We start from the raw sequence: 20,822 nt of genomic DNA, 5'->3' as shown, positions 1-20,822 counted from the left end.
CCCTTCGCGGTCCGCAGGGAAGAAGCTGAGCCCTCCAGGAAGGCAGAGCCCTTTCTTTCTGTGCTTTGTGGCCTCTAAGAGGCCCTTGTGTGTGCAGATGTGGCGCCTGAGGGCAGGGTGTGGAAGGTCTGGGCGCAGCGGCAGAGTCCCCTTTGGTGGGGAGTCCTGGGGGTAAGAGGAGTGAGGCAGAGTCAGAGGGACACACACGGGGATGGCGGGTCAGCGGGTGGGTTCTCTGAGGGCCTGAGCACCTCTCTCTCAGAAGGGATCTGGCGCATGGTGATAGAGGGGGTGAGGAAGTTAAATCATCTTCTCCTCTGTGCCCTTGGGCCTTGGAAGGAAGGCGTGCAGGGGCCTCCCGGGCATTACCTAGATGACAATCTTCCCTGTTGGTTTTTCTCCATCCTCCGGAGCAGGGCCACCCCTGTCCTGGACCCAGGGCCCACTTTAACCTGTCTCCTTTCCCTGGATGGGCTGCCAGCGCTGGCTGACAGGAATGGGTTTGAGAGGAGAACCGACTCCCTGGGAGGCTGTAAAACCTTGGTCAGGAGAGGAGAAAAAAAGGAAGGAAAAAAAAAGGCCATGGTGTAGGGCCTGAGAGCAGCGTGACAGAAATCTTGATTCAATTATTCTGTTCCTCGGCACAATTCCCTTTCTCGGCTCCCTGTAAGCGATGTATGTTCTCGTGAGCACATGCCTAAGTACTTAAGATCTGTAACTAGAAAATTGAGTCGGCCCCGTGGTGGATTGGCCTGGTCTGTGTGTTCCCGGCCATGCAGGAACTGGGCCTGTGCCTCTGTTTGGAGCTGTGGGGGATTCATGGGGATGATGCATGGCTTTGGAAGCGGCCTCACCTCTTTCTCCCGCTCCTGACACTCGGAGCAGATGTCAGAAGTCTTTAACTCAGTGGGTGGCTGTGCTGTGTTACGGCAGGAAGCCGTGGGCCTACCATCTCTACTGGTTTATGGAGTTGATGGTGTCATCTTCTCTCCCGTTGTCACCTGGACTCTCAGCAGATGTGCCCATGTTTGGGCCCCGGTGTGTTTGATCACGTGGAGGGGCCAGTATGTGAGGCTCCCTCAGAGGATGAGGGATCCGGGCAGAGAATATGGAAGAGAGGAAAAAAATCAAGTTTCATGTTTACCATCCAAACGGACAGGTCCTGAATTGGGGGAATGTGTCTCTGTGTTTGTGGGGGTGCCGTATTGGCTTTCAGTCTCTGATCAGCGGTCGCTCTAGCTTTTCAGGCTGCTTGAGAAGGTGCAGAGTGGTCAGAATCCAGGTGTTATTTGTCTAGACTGTTCTGTGCTGGGTGGATCCTTCCTGGGGGTTGTGGCCCACTTGGGTTATTGCCCTTTGAGGGAGATAGTCACAAATTGGGATCCATCCAGATGGGTATAACCTGGATGGAGATGCATTTGGAGCACACCTCAAGGCTCTCAGGGATGTTTTGGTACCAAGAAGAGAAGAATGAGCAGGACTGAATTGTTGCCTTCAACTATTAGGAGGGCTGACATGGAAACTGGAGGAATGAGATTTTGCTGGGTGGCTTCGAAGGCCAGTGTGTGGCAGATGCAGAGATTTCAAATCAGAATTAAAATAAGTACATATGAGAGTGGTCTAGGGCAAAAAAGGGCTGCCTCAGAAGGTAGTGAGTCCCCTGTCACTAGAGGTATGTTCATAAAGCCTAGGTGGAGATTTTCTGATCTGCTGCCAAAGAGTACCAAGAGTCAGACGTGAGATTGGATGATCTTTGAGATCTTTTCCGTTTGGGAATTTATAATTGAGCCTTGATGCCCAGAAAGACTTGGGAGGGGATCCTGTCTGTGGTCTGCGGCTGAGGGAGAAAGATCTGATGGTCCTGGCAGTTTACAGGATCGGGAAGATTAAGGGGCCCGAGCAGCAAGCAGAGGCCCCCCCCCCCCCGCCCGCCCCGTGCATCACTGAGAGTGGGTGTCCTTAGGCAGAGAGGTGGGCAGACGCGCCCTTGCTGACATCAGTAGACTGCCTGGAAAGAGGACAGCAAAACTGCTGTAATGAAACGTCCCCAGGAGGAATAAACTAGAAGAGGCACCTTCTCTTGTACTCACTATGAAGAATACAGCTGATAAAATGCTGGCAGAAGCTTGGCAATGAAAAGCCCTTGAGCAAGAGTCCCCATGCTGTGCGGTCCAGGGCATTGATTTCTCCCCTGCAGCCATCGCCTGTCACCAAGACTCAAGTGACTGCCCTTTCCTATTCTTCCTTTATATCTCCCTGCATCCTTGCCTTGGCTTCAGGGAGGGAGTTGAAGAGGCAGAGATTGCCACCCTCTTTTGATGGGGGAGGAAACCAAGGCCCCAGGCAGTCCCATGATGTTGGCAAAGCCAGAAAGCTGGGATGGCCCGGGAGATAGGAAGGAGTGGCGATAGTTCTCTGGCATTGTCCGGCCACCTGTGACCCCTCGGTCCCTCCAGAGAGACGCATTGGAGGTGGAGCAGCCTGGGCCTGGGCAGAGCCTAGGGATGGTGTGAGGAGAGTTTCCAGCAGAAGGGCATGGGTAGCAGGGCGGATGCTGTCGAAAGTGTGGTGAAAAAGTCAGAAGCAGCCACTAGGGAAACACAGATGTGCTGGTGCACTAGAGGGCTGGCCCTTGAGGCTGCAGACCGTGGCACCGTTTTCCTCAGGAGCCCTCAGCAGCCTGAGGGAAGGGCTGGGGGCAGGTGCAACCATACAGGACCAGGAGGAAGATGGCTGAGGGTTCTCGTCCCCGTATTTCAGGTGAGGTGACGAGGCTCTCCGGGGCAGAGTTGCTTGCTCAGCTCTGGCTCAGTCGTCTCCTACTTGGACTTGAATTTTACCCCGTGGGCCTTTCCTGGTGCCACGCTCCTGCCCAGGCCCCAGGGAGAGGACCATGACAGAGGGCCTGTGCTCGAGATCTTGCAGGCCGGTGGGCAAGACTGGCCAGCCCAAAACCCCTTCCCACCACCGGGCAGTGTGTGGGGTGATGCTCAGATGGGAGGGTGACACCAGAGTGGGAAGATGGAGCAAGGAGGGGCCGACATCCACCAAACGCATCTGGGAAGGGCCCTCATAGGAAGTGGCACTTTATCAAGAGAGAAAAATCTTTTACGTAGCTTGTTTTTAACCTAAGTGAATTCAAATCCGTTTAAAAATGGAGTTCCCCAGTATTGCCCTAGCCACATTTCAAGGGCTCAGTAGCCGCATGTGTTATCAAGCTTCTATATTGGATACCATGGCTTGAATACAGGTGCTCGGCACATAGTAGGTACTCAATAAACACTCCTTGGTGTAATGGATCTGTCGTGTGCCTGTAATCAGTTCACAGTTAGTGAGGATGGCGTGTGTCGGGGAGAGGGTGTCTCTAGTCCCCTCAACCAGGAGTGTTTCTGGTGGTATTTTTGGCTTCCACGGAAAGTTCTATTTGAGTAAAGAGATCTGTAGCAAAAAGAAACAAGTTAGAACACTGTTAGACCAGGAGATTGTCAAGGGCCCTTTTAGTCTAGAAATTCTAGGACCTTCCCTGGGACATTTGCCTCCAAGACCAGCCTTGGGGATGTGACCACTTTGTCCAAATCTCAGATGGACAAGGAATCTGGGGCCTCAGAGGACAGAGCCGAGGCTGGTTAAAAGAAGCTACAGGGACACAGATGATGGCTCGGGGCAAGGAACAGCGTTAGACAACAGGCAGGCTGGGCCAAGGTTGGTTTGGAAAGGTGGTAAGTCCCCCGTCATTGGCGATGTGAGCAAGGGCTGGACAAATAAAGGGCAGAAGAGCCAAAGGAGGCGTCCTGCTTTGGACTCTGCGACTTCTGAGACCCGTTCCAGTCTGAGCAGCAAGTGCGGCATCTGGAAGTGGTTCTTCCTACTTGTTTTCCCTCCTGCTGTTTGACTCTGAGTCTGTGCACTTGGCTGGTGGGGCCCCATCGCCTGCGTTTCCATCCCCAGCCTGGCCCCTTGGCTCAGGGCCCGGTGCACAGCGGTGCTCAGGGGGCTTGAGGATGGCTGAGCATCAGCCCAGGGTGCCTCCCAAGCCTGAGAGGCAGCTTTGTCTTTTGGTTGAACTGTCCTGAGTTTCCGTGGAGAAAGCTGCGGTGTGGGCCTGAGGCATCCTGCTGGGCCCGGGGGACAGAGCCACGGCACTGCCTCCCCGGCTGGTAGGCCTGCAGGAGGTGGTGGTGGGCGGACTTGGCAGAGCAGGCAGCGCTGTGAATAGCGGCCATGGGTGAAAGGGCAGTCCCAGACCCTCTGTTCCTTCCTGGGCCTTTGATCTCGGATGGGGCCTCCTTCCGCCGTCTCCAGGGCCCCCATTCAGGTCCCCTCGACCTCCCCCTCCTCTCATCCCCCCAGTTTGAAAGGCCCTGAACACACTGAGGTCAGCCGAGTGCGAATCCCTTTCACTAGCCCAGAAAGCCGGCCAATCCAGCACCAGTGTGGACTCTGGGGGCCAGAAGCTTCTTTCTGGGCAGTGGAGGGTACATTGCAGGTGGCAATTCTGGGCCCTGGACGGCCCTCTGCCTGAGCAGGGCACAGGAAGGGGCCTGTCTTTTTCAAAAGATGCCAAGGCCAGCACAACCCTCGTGGAGAGGTCTGGGGGCATTGGGCAGGGGCTCCTGTCATGACTAGGCCCATCCCTCTCTCTGGAGGTGCCTGGCTCCTCTGTCTTTGTGTCTCTCCCTGGGTCTTTTGTTTAGGGGGTGCATCCCGTCCAGCGCTATCTGCCCCTGTGTCTATCCTGTTTACTGAAACTTCCCCTGTATCTGCTCGTCTCCTGGTCCAGCTCTCACTCTCTTTTTCTCACATCCACTCCCCCGCCCCCTTGTGTTAGCTCTGCTCTCTTTCCTGCCAGCTCCCTCCTCCCCTCCTCGCAGGCCAGAGCCCCAGCCCTGCAGACTCCATGGGAGCCATCTTGGGGAGGGAAGAGGTTTCAGAAGCTCAAGAGACCACGCAAGGCCCTCGGGCCCCTCTGACCTCGGGCAGGCTCTGGTCTTCGTCGTAGGACCCTCCTCCTTTATGAGACCCTCAGACCCTGTCTGCTGCCCGGGCCAGAAGGCAGAAGCCTGGGGCAGAAGGTGCGGGACTCTTCCCAGGCTTCCCAGCAGGGGATGGGATGTGTGGAAAAGCCCAGGATTCCTGGGTCAGGAGTTGGAAGAAGGCCTTGTGGCACCAACATGCCACAGATCTGTGAGCTCTGGAGACCTCCAAGTAAGGTGAAGTGTTGTGGTCCCAGGCTCACAGGCTAGGGGCCAGCTGGCTTGAGAACTCTGCTGGGTGAAACCTTTGGCAAGTTATTTGAGTCCCTCTGAGGCTCCATTTTTGCCATCTGGAAATCAGAGGGAGCACAGGTTTTGTGTGTGCTTTGAGGATAAAAGAAGGGCATTCCAGCAAATGGTTTAGCCCCAGGGCCTGATGGCAGTAAGTATTTAATAAATGGCCACTGAGGGAGACCAGCCCTTGAGGGTGCGTGTGTGTGTGTGTGTGTGTGTGGCGGGGGGGGTCACAGGTTGAGGGCAGGCAGGCTCCAGCCGCAGTTCTGTTTGGCAGCTGAAACTGGCAGATCTGCCCCCCTGCCCCCCACTACCGGCTTCCTGTTTGTTACAGTGGCTGCGGTGGGTGCCAAGACTGAACAACAGCGCCCCCAGGTGTCAGCTGCAAAGTGAAGGGCCACTCACGTTCCTTCGCTCCCTTTCTTTGCTTCAGGACCATCAGCCCTCCTGATGGAAGTATAAAAGGGTTATTAAACCTCAGTTTTCGGTGAGGTGAGGCCCTTAGGACCCAGGCAGTGGAGACTTCCAGGACGGAGAGCAGAAGGCCGAGTACCTGAGCCTGGGCAGGCTGGGCATCTAGGGAGGGGTGGCTGGGCATCTAGGGGTTTGGTGATAGCTTGGATTTCACCGAACTTGTCGGAGCTGGAAGGGCCTTGGAGAGCATCTGGGACCTGTCCCCTTAGCCGTTATTCATATAGGAGAAGGCTTGGAGAAGAGAAGGGGTGTGACTAGGTCACAAAGTGAGAACCCAGAAAACCCAGTAGGACAAAACAGACTCCTCAGAACATCCTTGGGGTCCTACTGCCCTTTGACGTGACGCATCTCAGTGTCTTCTTTCCCCTCCTTTTCTCCATTCTCCTCACTCCCCCTGCTGCCCCCACTGTTGAAAGCCACCAGCAACCCTGACCTGACCCGATCAACTTATCACCCCGGGGCCTCAACCCCAGACAATGAGCCCTGACCTTCCCTCCCTGGCCTTCTGTTCCCTTCTGTGCTTCTGGTCCCCGCACAGTCTCTGAGCTCTCCTGTCTCTGGGCTGTTATCCAGGCAAAGGCCTCCACCTGGGAGGCTGCCCTTGAGGCTGGTCTGCTAACCTGGCCTTGTCTCCAAAGCCATTCCACTGCCTGGGGAATTTTCAGGGTAGGGCCATTGGTCTCTAACAACTGGCTGAGGCCCTTGGATCCATCCCAGGCCAGCATGGAGCTCTGGAGACCAGACAGGCTCTGCAGAGAGACCCTAACTTTATCTTGGTCTCTTCTGGGACTTTGGCAGGGCAAGTCCCCTCCCTGCCCCTCCAGGAGGTGTCCTCTGGATGTCCCTCAGGCTGGCCATGCAGGGAGCCCTTCCCTAGTTATCTTTTGGACTGGGCAGGAGGGACCAGGACCAACATGCTTGCTGGGGGGCATCACTTAGAACCCGATTGCCAGCCTGCCAGTCATGATTTACTTGGCTTGTCTTGTATTTAAGATGATTAGTTACCAACATATAAAAAGAAGGAGATTTCAGGCACAGAAATCTGGCCTTTCTTGGAAAAAAAAATCCAATTTGGTGACATTGGGTGGGGGCTTTTCTATACAATCATCTGGGGCTGCTGGGCCTGTGGTCCTCAGACTGCTCCTGACTCACCTCGCTCACAGCGTGTGGGCTTTATTTTCTCTATCTGAGCTGAAGTCCTAGTATGGACTCCAGAGAATAAGTCTGGTTGAGCCCAGTCTGTGGCAGCTGAAGCCAGTGGGAGGGAGAGCCCTGACTGGGCTGGATGGGGCTCTGTGTGTGTGTGTGTGTGTGTATGTACATGTGTGGTCCGGGCAGTGGGCAGTCATGCTCTCAGGCTGGAGGTGGATGAGGAGGGGAAGCAGTAGTGCTGGGCCGAGGAGCCCCACCCCTCGGCAGCCCAGAAGAACAATGAGATCTGGCTCATTCAGTCCATATCCACCAGATAGGGTAGTCCAGGCATAGGGGCGCTTCGTGGCAGTGATGCGAAGGACCCGTCTCCCTGCCTGGCTGGCTCCTCTCCTGTCCTTCTGGCCTTGCGGTCTTCATTGGCACCCCAGCGGAGCCCCCAGGCAGATGAGTGTCTGACGCTTCCTTGGTAAAGCAGGGGACTTGAGGCCAGGTGGTCCATCAGCAAGGCTCCTTGGGCCTTTCCCTAGTGCCTGGGGTCTGTCCCTTGGGTGGGGGGTCAAGTTTCAGTTCCTCCTGGCCCCTAGGTCCCCGAGTTTCACTTTGATTCAGTGAGTGAGAGCCCGCGTGAGAGCCAGCCTGGCTGAACACCCTCCCCTAGCTCTGTTGTTTGTGCACCTGCTTTGCTCAGTCCCTCTCCTCCCCTCCCTCCACTGCTATTCCCATGGGGCTGGGCACTGGGGTGCCAGAGAGCCCTGGGGGGGATGTAAAGGACAGCAGGGGGGCACAGCCATGCGTTGGCTCTGGGGTCAGCCAGAATAGGAGTTGTGGGGTCAGCCGTTGAGGAGGTAGCAGAGGAGACGGTCTCATCCATGGTGGGCAGGCTTCCTGCCTGGAACTAAAGGCTGAGTGGACTTGACTTTCTTCCCCACCACGCATGCCCTGCTGCCCTGAGGGGCAGGGCATCCTGAGGGGCACGGCATTCTCCTTAGCTACAGAATCTGCAGTTCGGGGCTTTGAAGCTCCAACTACTAGCGGCTCACGAGGCAGGGGAGGGAGCCCTGGGGACGGGAGCCTTGGGCTCTGGGTTCTAGTCCTCACACTGTGGCTGACTTGCTGGTGACCTTGGGCAAGTCCCTTCCTCTCCCTGGGCCTCAGTTTCCTCATCTGAAACGGTCATGAGATTCCTAAGCTGCTCTTTGGCACCAAGCTTCTAAGCGTCTGCTGGTCCCATCTCAAGTCCACTTGGCATTATTTGAGACCAGTGGTTCTCACCCTTTCAGCCTTGGGATCCCTTTAAATTCTTAAAAAAGATCGAGGATAACGAGCTTTTGAATTTATGTGGGCTAATTGAAATGGACCCCATTTTAAAATATGTATTAATTCATTAAAAGTGGTGGTGATAAGTAACATAGATACTATGCTGTTTGAAATAAGAAAGAACTGGGTTTTCCAAACCAAAGTATTTAGAGTGTCATTGCTTTATGATTTTGCACATCTCTTTAGTGTCTGGCTTAATAGAAAACAGCTGGATTCTCATCGCTGCGTCTGTATCCAATCTGTTGTGATGTCATGCCTCCTAGAGCTTCTGGAAAAGTCCACAGTGGACTCAGGAAAGAGAGTGAAGAAGGCCAATAACAATCTTCACATTATTATGAAACTAGCTTTGACTTCACAGACTCCTTGAAGAGGTCTTGGGGATGGCTCAAGGGGTCCGTGGACTAGCCTTTGAGGATCTCTGCTTTAGGCTGCTGCAGACTCTGAGCGTACTTATCATTCATAGAGAGAGGGAGAGCAGTTGAGTGGTTCTCATGAAAAGAAAGATACCATCAGTTTCTCCTCTTCTCCTGAAGGCAGGGGGAGCCACGGCAGGTCTTTGAACTGGGGAGGGAGAGACAAGACACACGAGGCTTTGGAAATCATCCTCTAGCAGATTGGGGTGTGCAGGGCTTCTTGGTCTTCTCCCAAGCTTGAGCTCCCACAGAAAGGCACAGCGGTGGAGTCTCCTTTCACATCCAGCAGAATATCTGTAGGGTTTGAGGTCTGATCTCCATCCAGCAGACTTCCTTTGGAGCCAACAGCAGCTACCAAATTCTCCCTGAGAGCCCGGGAAGTTGACCTTTGGGGACCCAGCCGGGTCTACCCATCTCAGCTCAGCTCTGCAGTCCCCTACAGACCCGTGAGACCCCCATGCTAGGCATAGTTTTGGTGGGAAAAACCCCAGCAAATAATATCGATTAGGAATGAAACAAAATAAAATGAAGAAGTGGGTTTAGTGTTTATCTCGACTCCTGGCCTTTGAGGAGAAGCAGGTGTGAGAGGTAATTGAGAAGGGAAGACAAAGGAAGATTTTTGTCCTGACTCCTTAGAGGCTTCAGAGTGTCTCCAGAATGCCAGTAGTGGGTCACCCGTGTGTGTGTGTGTGTGTGGTGTAATTCCATAGTGAAATTTCCAGTTTTCATTTTCATTGGTACAAATTTCTCATTTGCATTAGTTCTTCTTTGGACTAACAGAAGAAAATGGAAGAGAGAAAAAGAGCATTTCTTAAGTTCATTGAGGGAGAATTGAGAAAGGGAGGGTAAAAGAAGCTCCAGGAGATCTGCTTGTAGTGAAATGGACTGAGCTCTGAGAGGAAACAGAGAGAAAAGCACTGCCCCCCTGAGACTAGAAAAGAGGATAAAAGCAACCAGGGGGTTAGACACTTCCCTGCATCAGCCACCAGGTGGCACCATCGACCCAAGACAGCTTAGTTGCTGTCCAGGGTTAGGGCTAAGAGGGGTGACAGGGCAGTGTGTCCTGACCATTTGTGAGCTTGGTATGCTGGGTGGGGGGCAGCAGTGCCTAGGTGGGCAGAGCATTTGCCTGTGTCTCATTTCTCTGCCAGGATTTCATCAGGGCAGGGGGAGACTTGGCCACTGTGTCGGACTTCAGTTCCATCCTTCCTCACCTCTGTGGTGCAGATGTCATGATACAAATTTTGTGGGGAGTCGAGTCCTCAGTTCTATTCTAAGCCTTTACTTGCTGGCTATGTGACCTTGGGCAAGTCACTTCTCTCTGCATTTTGTTTTCCTCATGTTCAAATGGGGAGATTTGAAGAGATGATTTTGGGGATCTTTGGGCTCTGACCTTGTGTGGTATGCCAGGGAGACCCCTGGCGTTGGAGTTAGATGCAGGATCTTTCTCTAGTGGCTGTGTGACCTCCTCACTTCCCATGATTATAGTAACAGCTCCCTCACAGTCTGTTACATAAAATAGCAGATTGGGAAAGGCTTTGAAATCTTTTGTCTGTGTGTGCTGTAGGAAAGGGAAGGGGTGCTGTTTATTATTTTTCCTAGCAACTGAAGTTAGCCAGAGCAGGTCTTCCACTGTCCCCATGGCTCAGAAAATTTGGGCCTCTGCCTGTGACCACAGATCAAAGCCTTATTATGCCAGGTGTTTTCTCAAGATCATTGCAACTCTGTCCTAATTATCCCATGAAGCTGCTCATTTCTTTCAATCCCCACTGGTACTGCCTTTCTCTAAGCACCCTCTTCTCTCCTTTGGACACTTGCTGGAGCTTCCTAGTGGGTCCACACCTTCAATGTCCCTGTCTTCTCCAAAACGTCCACCTTCTGCATAGCAGCCCCAGGGGCACTTCTGAAATACATTTTTTTTTTTTTGGCTTTTTGCCTTTTCTAGGGCCACTCCCACAGCATATGGTGGTTCCCAGGCTAGGGGTCTAATCAGAGCTGCAGCCACCGGCCTACACCACAGCCACAGCAACTCCGGATCCTTAACCCACTGAGCAAGGCCAGGGATCGAACCTGCAACCTCATGGTTCCTAGTCGGATTCATTAACCACTGCGCCACGATGGGAACTCCTGAAATACAGTTCTGACTAGTGACTCATCTGAAGGGTTTTCATCCTTCACATCGGCCCGTTGTTCTTAGAAACCCTCCAAACTTCTCAACAAGGCTTCTAGGCCTTCTGTGGTTGGGTGCCTGCCCGTTTCATGAGCATCGTTCCTCTCTCCTCTTCTCTTTTCCTACTCACCCCAGTCATACCAAAGCTCTTTCCATCCCTTGAATATCCCTCGTTCTTTTCTGCTTATGGGTTGTAGAGTCAGGCGCATGGGGCTCTGGTGCTGACTGCATCAGTGCCTACTCATGCGACTTGGGACACGTTATTTGGCCTCAGTTTCCCTCTGTGTAAAACTCACCATGCCTGTGATTGGGGCATTAAATGGACCAAATGAGGTAATGCAGGCAAAGTGCCCTGGAGGAGCCTGATGTATGATCTGTGCTCTAAAGGATGCGTTTTATGATAATGCTGTTCCCACGGCCTGGAAACTGCCCCCCACCCCACTCCACTCTTTACCTAGCCGCCCATTTCCACAAGGTCAGCATCCAGCTCCTGCGTCACTTCCTAAAAGTGAAGGCTTGGGAGTTCCCGTTGTGGCTCAGTGGTTAATGAATCCGACTAGGAACCATGAGGTTTCTGGTTCGATCCCTGGCCTTGCTCAGTGGGTTAAGGATCCGGCGTTGCTGTGAGCTGTGGTGTAGGTTGCAGACGCAGCTTGGATCCTGCATTACTGTGGCATAGGCTGGTGGCTACAGCTCCGATTCGACCCCTCACCTGGGAACCTCCGTATGCCGCGGGAGTGGCCCTAGAAAAGGCAAAAAAAGACCAAAAAAATAAAAATAAAATAAAAGTGAAGGCTTCCCTGAGGCTCACTGCTAACCATCAAGCTTCCCTGGCCCCACCTACAGCACACAGAACCGGCCTGTTGACCAAAACATCACATGTGTCACTCACCCATCTTCTTTGTGAGACTGTGAGCCCTGTAGGGATGGAATAGTGTCTGTAGTGGTCAGCATTTGTGGCCCTCGTTCCCAGCACAGGGCTGGCTCTTGGGAACAAATATGTACTGAATAGGGATTCTGGATGTCATAGAAGCCAGGAGCCCATCTGGTCAGTGGGCGTGAATTGCCGAGGAGAACCCAGAGTCTTGCGTGTAAAACAACCCCCCTCTTGCCTGACTCCAGCACCTCCATCCACCCGCACTGCTGTCTGGCCTCAGGGAAAGGATGTCATGACAACCATTTTAGAGGGGGCGGGAGCTCTCCCATGGTCGAAATACACACATGCCCATGTGCTTGTCCTGCCTGCCTTACCTGAACTTGTGTTCCAGGCGTATAGAGATCACAGCCTTAAATGGGAACTTGGACTCCAATGGCTAGCATTTACTAAGTGTTTGCCTTATAAGTTTTAACTTATTAACACATGTAATATCCACCACCACTGAACCAGGTGAATACTCTTAATCATCCCCATGTTATAGAGATTCAGAGAGATCAAGGAAATTGCCCAAGGCACACCTAGCTCCACAATGGCACTATTGGGACTGGTCCCTGGGCACCTCGCTCCCGCGTAGCCTTGCCTGCCATCCTGGTCTGCCTCTCACTGGGTCACACGGGATGGCATCAGCGGGAATATCCTCACCTCTCTCCAACGGAGGCTTCAATGCCGCCTCTTGTTTTGGTTCTGCTGTCCCCAACAGCCTGCCAAGCTGAGCTCAGGGGGCCTTGGCACAGCGTCTGCTTCCTTACTCAGGTACTCGGCCATTTCTGAGGCTTTCCCCGACCCTGCTGTGAACACTTCCCTGTCACATCTTCAAGTTGGTCACCTTCAAGTGCAGTTGGCTGAACACATGTGGACTTTACACCACAGCAGGGTAGCACAGTGGGTGGACTAGAGTTCGAGCCCAGCCCTGCCACTTACTAGCTGTTGGAGCTTTGACAAGGGCCTGAACTTCTCTGAGCTTGTTTCCTCAGCTCTCAAAAAGGGGTAACCATTTCTGCATTTCCTGGTAATTAAAAAAAGTTACCTATAATATTTTGATCAGCACTGGGACATGTCAGATTTGAAGAGCATCAGCTATTATTATTCCTATCATCAGAGCAGTTTTTTTCCCCCTGAATCTAGGTTCTTCAAGAAGACCTTGTTGAGAACTTCCTAAATTCCTGGCTCTTTTGCTTTTTCTCTCTTTTTAAAATGATTCTTTTATTTATATTGCGAAGTCTAATGATAGGATTATTCAGGCTAGGGTCAGAAGAAAAAGATGTACGCATCAGCATTTACACTGGCAGGATTTTATTTTATTTTTTGAATTTTTAAAAAGGTATATATTTAAAAGATTTTTTAAATTACAGTTGATTGACAGTGTTACACTGGCAGGATTTTGGGTCCATGTTTCTGAAGCAAACAATTCATGTTGTAGCTCTGGCAGCTTGCAGAGGCAGGATGAGCCAGTCCTGCATGGGGTGGAGAGGCCTGGGTTCTGGGCTCCAGTTCAGCCACTATCTTGTACTGTGATTTCAGTCAGGTCCCTGCCTCTGGGCCTTTGATTTGGATGCACTGAGCCCAGACTCTCCTCCTGGCTCCCGATCCTCCTCCTCCCTGCTGATCTCCCTCCCTCCTCCTCCATCTTCCCTCTCTTCGTTTCCTTTCTGTCTGAGACACAAACGCTGTCAGGCACTTTTGAATGGTACTTTTGTTCCGCTAACATCTCTTTTCTGAAAAGGATGATCGGTCAGGTTTGTATCTTTTAAACGCCGGCACATTTTATCAGTTAAGAACCTGCATACCTCTCTCCTAAGACATAGCCTTAAGGAGGCAGACAGAAGCAGCAAAGGGGGAGGTTTATGGGAGACAGTGGAGGAAAACCCACCAGCTCTCTTTGAGAGCCTCATATACGGTCCTTCCTGAAAAAGGCATTTTTTTCTGGGGAGTCCTCTTTCCTGCTCTTCCCATGACCCTAAACGTTTTTCAGCTTAACTCCACTCCTGACTTGTGTTCCCTCCATAGCTCCCTGCAGAATGGGGCGAAGGGGATTAGGGGTTTTGTTATTGGCAAAGTGAGAGCAGAATGCCTTCCTCTGAGTCTTGTGCCAGCTCAGGAGGAGCCACATGTGAGAAAGTGCTTTTTAACTGTCAAGCTCTATGGAGGTATGCCAGTGGCCTGTGGTTCATTTCAAATGTCTGCTCCGTGGCCTTGGACAAATTCCTTAACTTCTCCAAGGGTCAGTTTACCCCATCTGTAAAATGGGGGCTATAATCCTCAGGTCATACAATTACTGAGAGAATTTCATAAGAATGTAAAGCACCTGACACAGTTCTAGGCAGTGGCAGGTGCCCAGGTCTAGTTCAGTGCGCTGTCCCTTTCCCTTTCTAATTTCTTCAGGGTGCTTCCCTAGTGCATACAGCAGGCAGCAATGAAGCCACAGACTCCAAAGTCTGGCGGCCCTTTCTGAAACCCAGTCGGCCACTCCTTGCCTGGGAGATGTAGGGTCACTTCCCTAGTCCGTCCTCGATTCTCCTGCCTGTAAAAGAAGGGGAATGATACCTACTTCAGAGGGCCGTTGAGAAGATTAGCCTGTGCCGGTGCACGACTCGGCACAGAGTCGGCGCCCGGCGAATGTGCTGCTTAGCCCCCTGCTCCCTCCGCACACCCAGACACGGGCCCCCAGCCGCCATCTCCTTCAAGCCCCCTTGGGCAAGAAGAAAGCCAGGCCTGAGCGGACGGGAAGGGGCTTGCTCAAGGTCACACCAGAAGTCATCGGCCACAACCTTGGAGGAGTTTTCAGGGATTACGCCTGTGCCACTCTGTGAATAAAGCCCGTCCGAGAGGCCGAGGACCCTGGGGAGAGGGAGAGGGCAGTCTTTCCTCCTCCGCCCTCTCTCGGGGCGCCCCTGCGTGTGGGATCGGGGGGCAAATGCTTTCCAGGAATGCGTCGGGGTTTGCCCGCTCGGGGTGGCAGGAGAAAGAAATTCAACTGCGTCAGAACATGGCGCAAAAAGAATGGAGCGCGCTGCGCCCTCGGCAAGGAGGCGGCCCGCCCGCCCGGCCTCCGCCGAGCATTTGCAATTTAATTGACATTTGGCGGCAGGAAGCCAATCAGTATAAGTCAATTGACGCGCGGAGATAAAACTAATCGGCGGCCGGCGCTCCCCCCGCCGGCGCGGCCTCGGCGGGGCCGCGGGCACAGCGTGGCGGCCACGGCGCCGCGGGCCGGGCCCCGGCAGGTACCGGCGCTGGCGCGTGTCTCGGCCCGCGAGGGGGCGGCGGGCGGCCCGCTGATTGCTGCGCAGCCCACGGCGGCCGGGAGAGGTCCATAATGAATGACTTTATTTGCCGGGGCCCTGCTGAGAACAATTGAGTTTGTTATGGTAACAACGGATGCCAGCTTTCCGGGCCCCGGGGAGCACGGGCGCGACGGCAGCCGGGAGCTGGGCAGCCGAGCAGCTGATGCGCGCCGAGGCGAGGGGCGCCCAGTGGCAGGGGACTGGGCAGGAGTCCGAGGGACTCTGTGCACCCCCCCCCACCCCGAGCCAGCCGAGGAGAGGCCGGGCTGCAGGGCCTCCTTGGACCGAGGTGCTGAGGTGCGGGATACACACCAATCTCCCCCGGGACCCCCGCGCAGATAGCGGCTGAAAGTTCAGCAGTTCCTTGCTCGCTTGTTGGACTGACTGGTCCTCGAGGATGTCTCTGTGGCTTCTTCCCTCTGCCCCCCGGGTCTAAGGAGGCTTCTAGTCTTGCTGAGTGATGCCCTGACATCAATTTTTGTCTCTTGCTCCAGTGGAAATGTAGAAAAAGGCACAGAGGCATCCCTGCTTTCTGAGGCATGGCCTGAGAAATTCCGGGCTGCATTTCAGCCATGTGGTGATGCCGTCTCTGTGCCCTCTGCCCCAAAGAGAGGGCCTTCGTTCCATCTCTGTCTGCTGTCTTCATGCCCATTCTTTGTGGCATGGCACTTCCCACTGGAAGCCCTCCTTGTCCCCGCAGGGAAGGCTGCCAGCCACGTGGCTGCCTCTGAGCCCCTGCAACCTTCTTCTGCCTCCCCCATCAGACCCTGAGTTCCAAGGGCAGGGGCCACCTCCCATTCATCCCAGTGGCTCCCTCCGCACCCAGAGCACAGATGTGGAAGGAGTAGATAAGAGGATAGACTTCTTTTGAATCTCTAGCTTTCCTCTAGTTAGAGACACCAAAGTGTTCATTTTCCTCCCCAGGCTCCTACCCCCTTTCTATTTCTGTTTTCAGGCGGCCATCATTCATTCCTTCATTCATTCACTCAACAGGTATTTACTGAGAACCAGCCGTATGTTAAGTACTCTGGTATGAAAGGCCCTTGACCTTGGGGAACTTACTGGTCAGTGAGAGAAGATCGTGCAGTGCACATGATAAATATATGGATGCCTGCTGTATGCTGAGGAATGGCCCAAATTCTTTGAGATAGCTCAGGTTTCATGAGGGTTTGCTGAGGACTTTTTCTTTTGTCATTGTATTCGGTGATCCCTGGTGCCACCCTGTGACAACCCGTTTCATTCACAGTTATACAAACTGAGGCTTTAGCATCTTTAAGAGGCAGCACAGTGCTGTGGAAGGAGTCTAGACTGGGAATCTAGCCGTAGTTTGCTGTGTGAGCTTGGTCCATTTTCTTCCCCTCTCTGGGCCTCAGTGTCTTCATCTGTAAAATGGGGGAGTTGGAGTTGATGGTCTCTGAGGACCAGTTGAGTGTGAGGGGTCTTCACACAGGGAAGATGGAGCCAGGATTCATGGGGGCGGGGGTCGCAGGGGGTCTATGTGCTACCTCTGCCATGAACAGAGTGGTTCAGTGCACAGCCTCTGAAACCAGACTGCTTGGGTTTGAACTCCAGCTTATTAGCTACATGACCCAAGACTGATTCTTTAACCCCTCATCTTTTCTGTCTGCACAAGGGGAACAGTAATAGTACCTACACTTCTTAAGGCGAGGGTTGTGCACAGTGCCTGTCACAGAGTGAGCAGTGTTTTATTCAAGATGTCCTTTCTTCCTTGGCTTTCTGCTCTTGCCTTGATGCAGCCAGCTAAGAGAAGACCTGGCAGGAGAGGGAAGCTGCTGCAGAACCTGGGTCCCTTCGTGGCTCTGTCCTAGCTGGATTATTGTCTTTGGAAATGGGTTTCAAAAAAGGAGAGGGTGAATCCAGTATTGTCTTTTAGGGACAAGCTCTTACTATTCATGCCTGAGGAAGTGGATTTTATACTTAATTTTGGCACCTGTCTTCCTGTCCCTCCAAAGGAATCTGGAGAACTCTTTCTCTCCCCAAAGATAGCAATTTTTCAGAAAGAGAGATTAGGAAGATTTTATTTATTTATTTATTTATTTATTTATTTATTTATTTATTTATTTATTGTCTTTTTGCCTTTTCTAGGGCCGCTTCCCATGGCATATGGAGGTTCCCAGGCTAGGGGGTCCAGTCTAAGCTGTAGCCACCGGCCTACACCAGAGCCACAGCAACGCGGGATCTGAGCTGCGCCTGCGACCCACACCACAGCTCACGGCAACGCCAGATCCTCCACCACTGAGCAAGGCCAGGGATCAAACCCACAACCTCATGGTTCCTAGTCAGAGTCGTTAACCACGGTGCCATGACGGGAACTCCAGGAAGATAGTCTTTAATATGAAGTAGTCCTAATTGGCAGGACTGAAGGGGACTTGGAAATCACATACTGTGAGTTTAAATCCTCTCAGTGCATTCGCCCTTCTTTAAAACAAATATTTTGTAGTGCTTCCTTTGCTGTCCTAAAACAAAATTTAGAGAAAATATAACTTACCTATACCCATCATTTAAAACTCAATATAATGCCCCACTTGTAACAAAAAGGGGACAGAAAAATAAAATTGTAATAAAATGATGTATTCATTATGTAAATGCTCAGGCACGGCTACACTAGAAAACCCAATAAAGTAGTTAGTTGCTTGCACTTGTGCATAGAATCACCATGAACGTGGCAGCTACAAATGTGGACAGCTGTGTTTTTTGGCAATGCAAATATCTCTGGTGGTGTTGCCATCAGCAAACCGATTTTTCTGAAATTGTGAACATGTCTTTTTTTTTTTTTTTTTTAAGGGCTTTACCTTTGGCGTATGGAGGTTCCCAGGCTAGGGGTCAAATCAGAGCTGTAGCCGCTGGTCTACACCACAGTCATAGCAACGCCAGATCCGAGCCACGTCTGCGACCTGTACCACAGGTTATGGTGACGCCAGATCCTTAACCCACTGAGCAAGGCCAGGGATTGAACCTGCATCCTCATGGATGCTGGTCAGACTCGCCTCTGCTGAGCCACAACAGGATCTTCAAATCGTGAACATGTCTTGATAAAATTCCAACCAAAGCAAAGCATCATCTTTCTTCAATTTATGTGGTGATTGTCTTCCAAGAAAAGTCAGTGAAAATTAAAACACCAAGTTTGTGTATATAAGTAAAGCAGAGATAGGTACAGGGATCACATATTTATAGAGAGAATTTTCACCAACTTGAATGTGTGATAAATCCTTCCAAATATGTGGGATACAGGGCAGTCCTTCAGCAGACTGGATTGGGCTGGGGAGCACCCCGGGCTCTGCCCACCCAATTCTTTAACTCCTCCCCTCGAGCAGTAACTCACAGATTTCCAAAATCTCATCCAATTTGATCACCCTTGTTGAGATCCATCACAACAAATGTTTTTTTCTGGGACTTTTCCCTTTGCGAAATTCTGTGACTGTGAAAAAGCAGTCTTCAGCTATTGTACACCAGACCTGATGTTGGGGAGATAGAGGAACACAGCCTGATGTGTATTTGGGGCTCTTCCATGGGTGTCAAGCTCCCAGGGGACCATAGCTGGTGAGTGCTCCACTCATGTCTTATTTCTATCTGCAATGCCTTCTGCCTTATCTCTCATGCACCCAAGCACCAAACCTTTCCTGATTCCTTTCCTCAACACCCGATAGGTTCTCTGTCTCAGGGCCCCCACCTCCTGCTCTTTGGAGCTCTTTTAGGTTACCTTCCCATGCTTGAATCAGAACCCCCATCTCTAGGCTTTGTCTTCCCATCTCTAGGGAAAGGGCTCCTCCGAGGGCCGAGGGGTGGGGGTGGGGGGTCCCCTTACAAGGCAATGCTTGGGGTCAGAGCACCAGCAAAAGATGAATAAAGGCTTGAACCAAGGGATGCAGCTTAGCCAGGTGATCTTCTCTGTACATGTCTTGTCGTTTTGCCTTAAGCAAGTGGCTTCCCTTTTCCTGTCTTCCCTCCCTGTCCTCATTGGCTGACATGAGATGTTTGCTGTGTAGACGGCACTGTCTCATTTGGGGTCCCTTGGCTTGCTTGCTTTGACCCAGTGCTGCTGACTTGGCAAGATTTATTGACCCCATTGCAGAGATGAGATGAGCTGTGTAAAGTCACACACCTGGCCAAGTGGCAGAGCCAGACATGGGGCCTGGTGTGCTGCTACCATCTTTGTCATTTAAACGCTTCCAAGGCCCGACCTCTCCCTTGGGGAGTCATTCATCTATTTACTGGCTCCTGACTCAGAGTTGGGCACTGTGGCCTCTGATGGGCAAGGCTTGGTGGCCCCCTTAGTTCTCCCATAGGGACACCTGCCTCCCAAGCCCCAGGCCAGTCTTGGAAAAGAGCCCCAGATGCCCCCAGGGAGGGAGGGAGCACTCCTTCCCATCTAGAGCTCACCAAGGAGTGGCTGTCTTATTTGAACTTGTTTTTTTTTTTTTTTTAATTGGGCCCCATCTGCGGTATATTGAGCTTCCCAGGCTAGGGGTCGAATCAGAGCTACAGTGGCCAGCCTACCCCACAGCCACAGCAATGCCAGATCTGAGCCATGCCTGTGACCTACACTGCAGCTCATAGCAATGCCAGATCCCTGACCATGGAGTGAGGCCAGGGATCGAACCCCCATCCTCATGGTTACTAGTCTGGTTGATTACCACTGAGCCACAACGGGAACTCCCTGTTTTTTTGTTTGTTTGTTTTTTGTTTTTGGTCCAATTTCAATGAAATGTCTACTTTTATCCATTCACTCCACAAGTGTTTATCGTGTGCCTGCTCTGTGCCAGGCATTATCCTAGTGCTGGGGACGTAGCAATGAATGAGATACACAAAAACTTCTGCCCTTGTGCATGACATTCTAATGAGGGAGGAGAAAATGAATGAATAAGGAAATAAACGGCAGGTTGGTCAGTGCTCTGGAGGATAACAAAGCTGGCTAAGGAGATAGAGACTGAAGTAGGGCTGGGGGTAGGGTGGCTGCTGCTTCGTGGAGAGTGGTCCTGATGACGAGATGACATTTGGGCAGAGACTCTGGGGGTGGGAGGAGGGAACCAAACAGACATTGGGGAGGAATATTCCAGAGAGAGGGAGCACGTCCAGGCCTGAGGGAGGCAGGGATGTGTTTGGCATAATTGAGGGGCAGCAAGGAGGCTGGTGTGGCTGCAGCAGAATAAGCAGGGGGCAGAGTTGGGGGAAGGGCAGTCAGGAAGGTGAGGCTGTAGGGTGGGGGACCCAGATATGGTAGGATCCTGGAAGCTGTGACCCACTGTGGACTTTGCTGAGAGTGAGATGGGGCATCAGTGGCTGGCAGCTCACAATGTCTAATTAGGAAGTTTGGAGGTGTGTTCTGTCCCCCACTGCCAGTGAGTCACTAACTTAGGCAGAGTTTCCCTCTTCAGCGTCTCTTGAACCTGCTCATCTTGCGCTCGTCCCCTGGGTGAGGGCCCCCATCTGGCCTCTGGGCCTCCGTGTCACACTCCCTTCCAATGGGGTCTCTACTCTGTGGCCACACCAGACCATAAGAGCCTTCTGCGTCTGTAGCGAATTGTAAGTGGATTGATATAGTCAGACAATGGCCCAGCTCTTTGGAACACAGACTAGGGGATCTGTGATGTAGGGACTGGGGTTACTAGAAGGTGCGCTAGGGAGGGCAGCGTGCTGCAGTGGGAGCCCCAGAAACCCTTCTTCCCACCCTCCGCAAGCCCCTCACTTCAGCCCTGTCTCCGGCCTTAGCAATGGCTCCCCCCAGAGGCGCCTGCTTTATTTATCGTTTCTCCCCAGCTCCCTGCGGGCAGAGCAAAGTCCATTAGT

General features: G+C 52.5%; 1 protein-coding gene across 8 annotated transcripts in view; it reads left to right on the top strand.

The window, feature by feature from the left end:
• The window catches only part of PAX5 (paired box 5), a 209,789-nt gene that overhangs the window by 31,199 nt on the left and 157,768 nt on the right, over window positions 1-20,822 (top strand). The gene's annotated exons all lie outside the window — the stretch shown is intronic.

This window comes from Phacochoerus africanus, chromosome 2 (assembly GCF_016906955.1).
Source record: "Phacochoerus africanus isolate WHEZ1 chromosome 2, ROS_Pafr_v1, whole genome shotgun sequence".
In the NCBI taxonomy this organism is placed as follows: Eukaryota; Metazoa; Chordata; class Mammalia; order Artiodactyla; family Suidae; genus Phacochoerus; species Phacochoerus africanus.
This window is presented reverse-complemented; position numbering and strand designations above follow the sequence as displayed.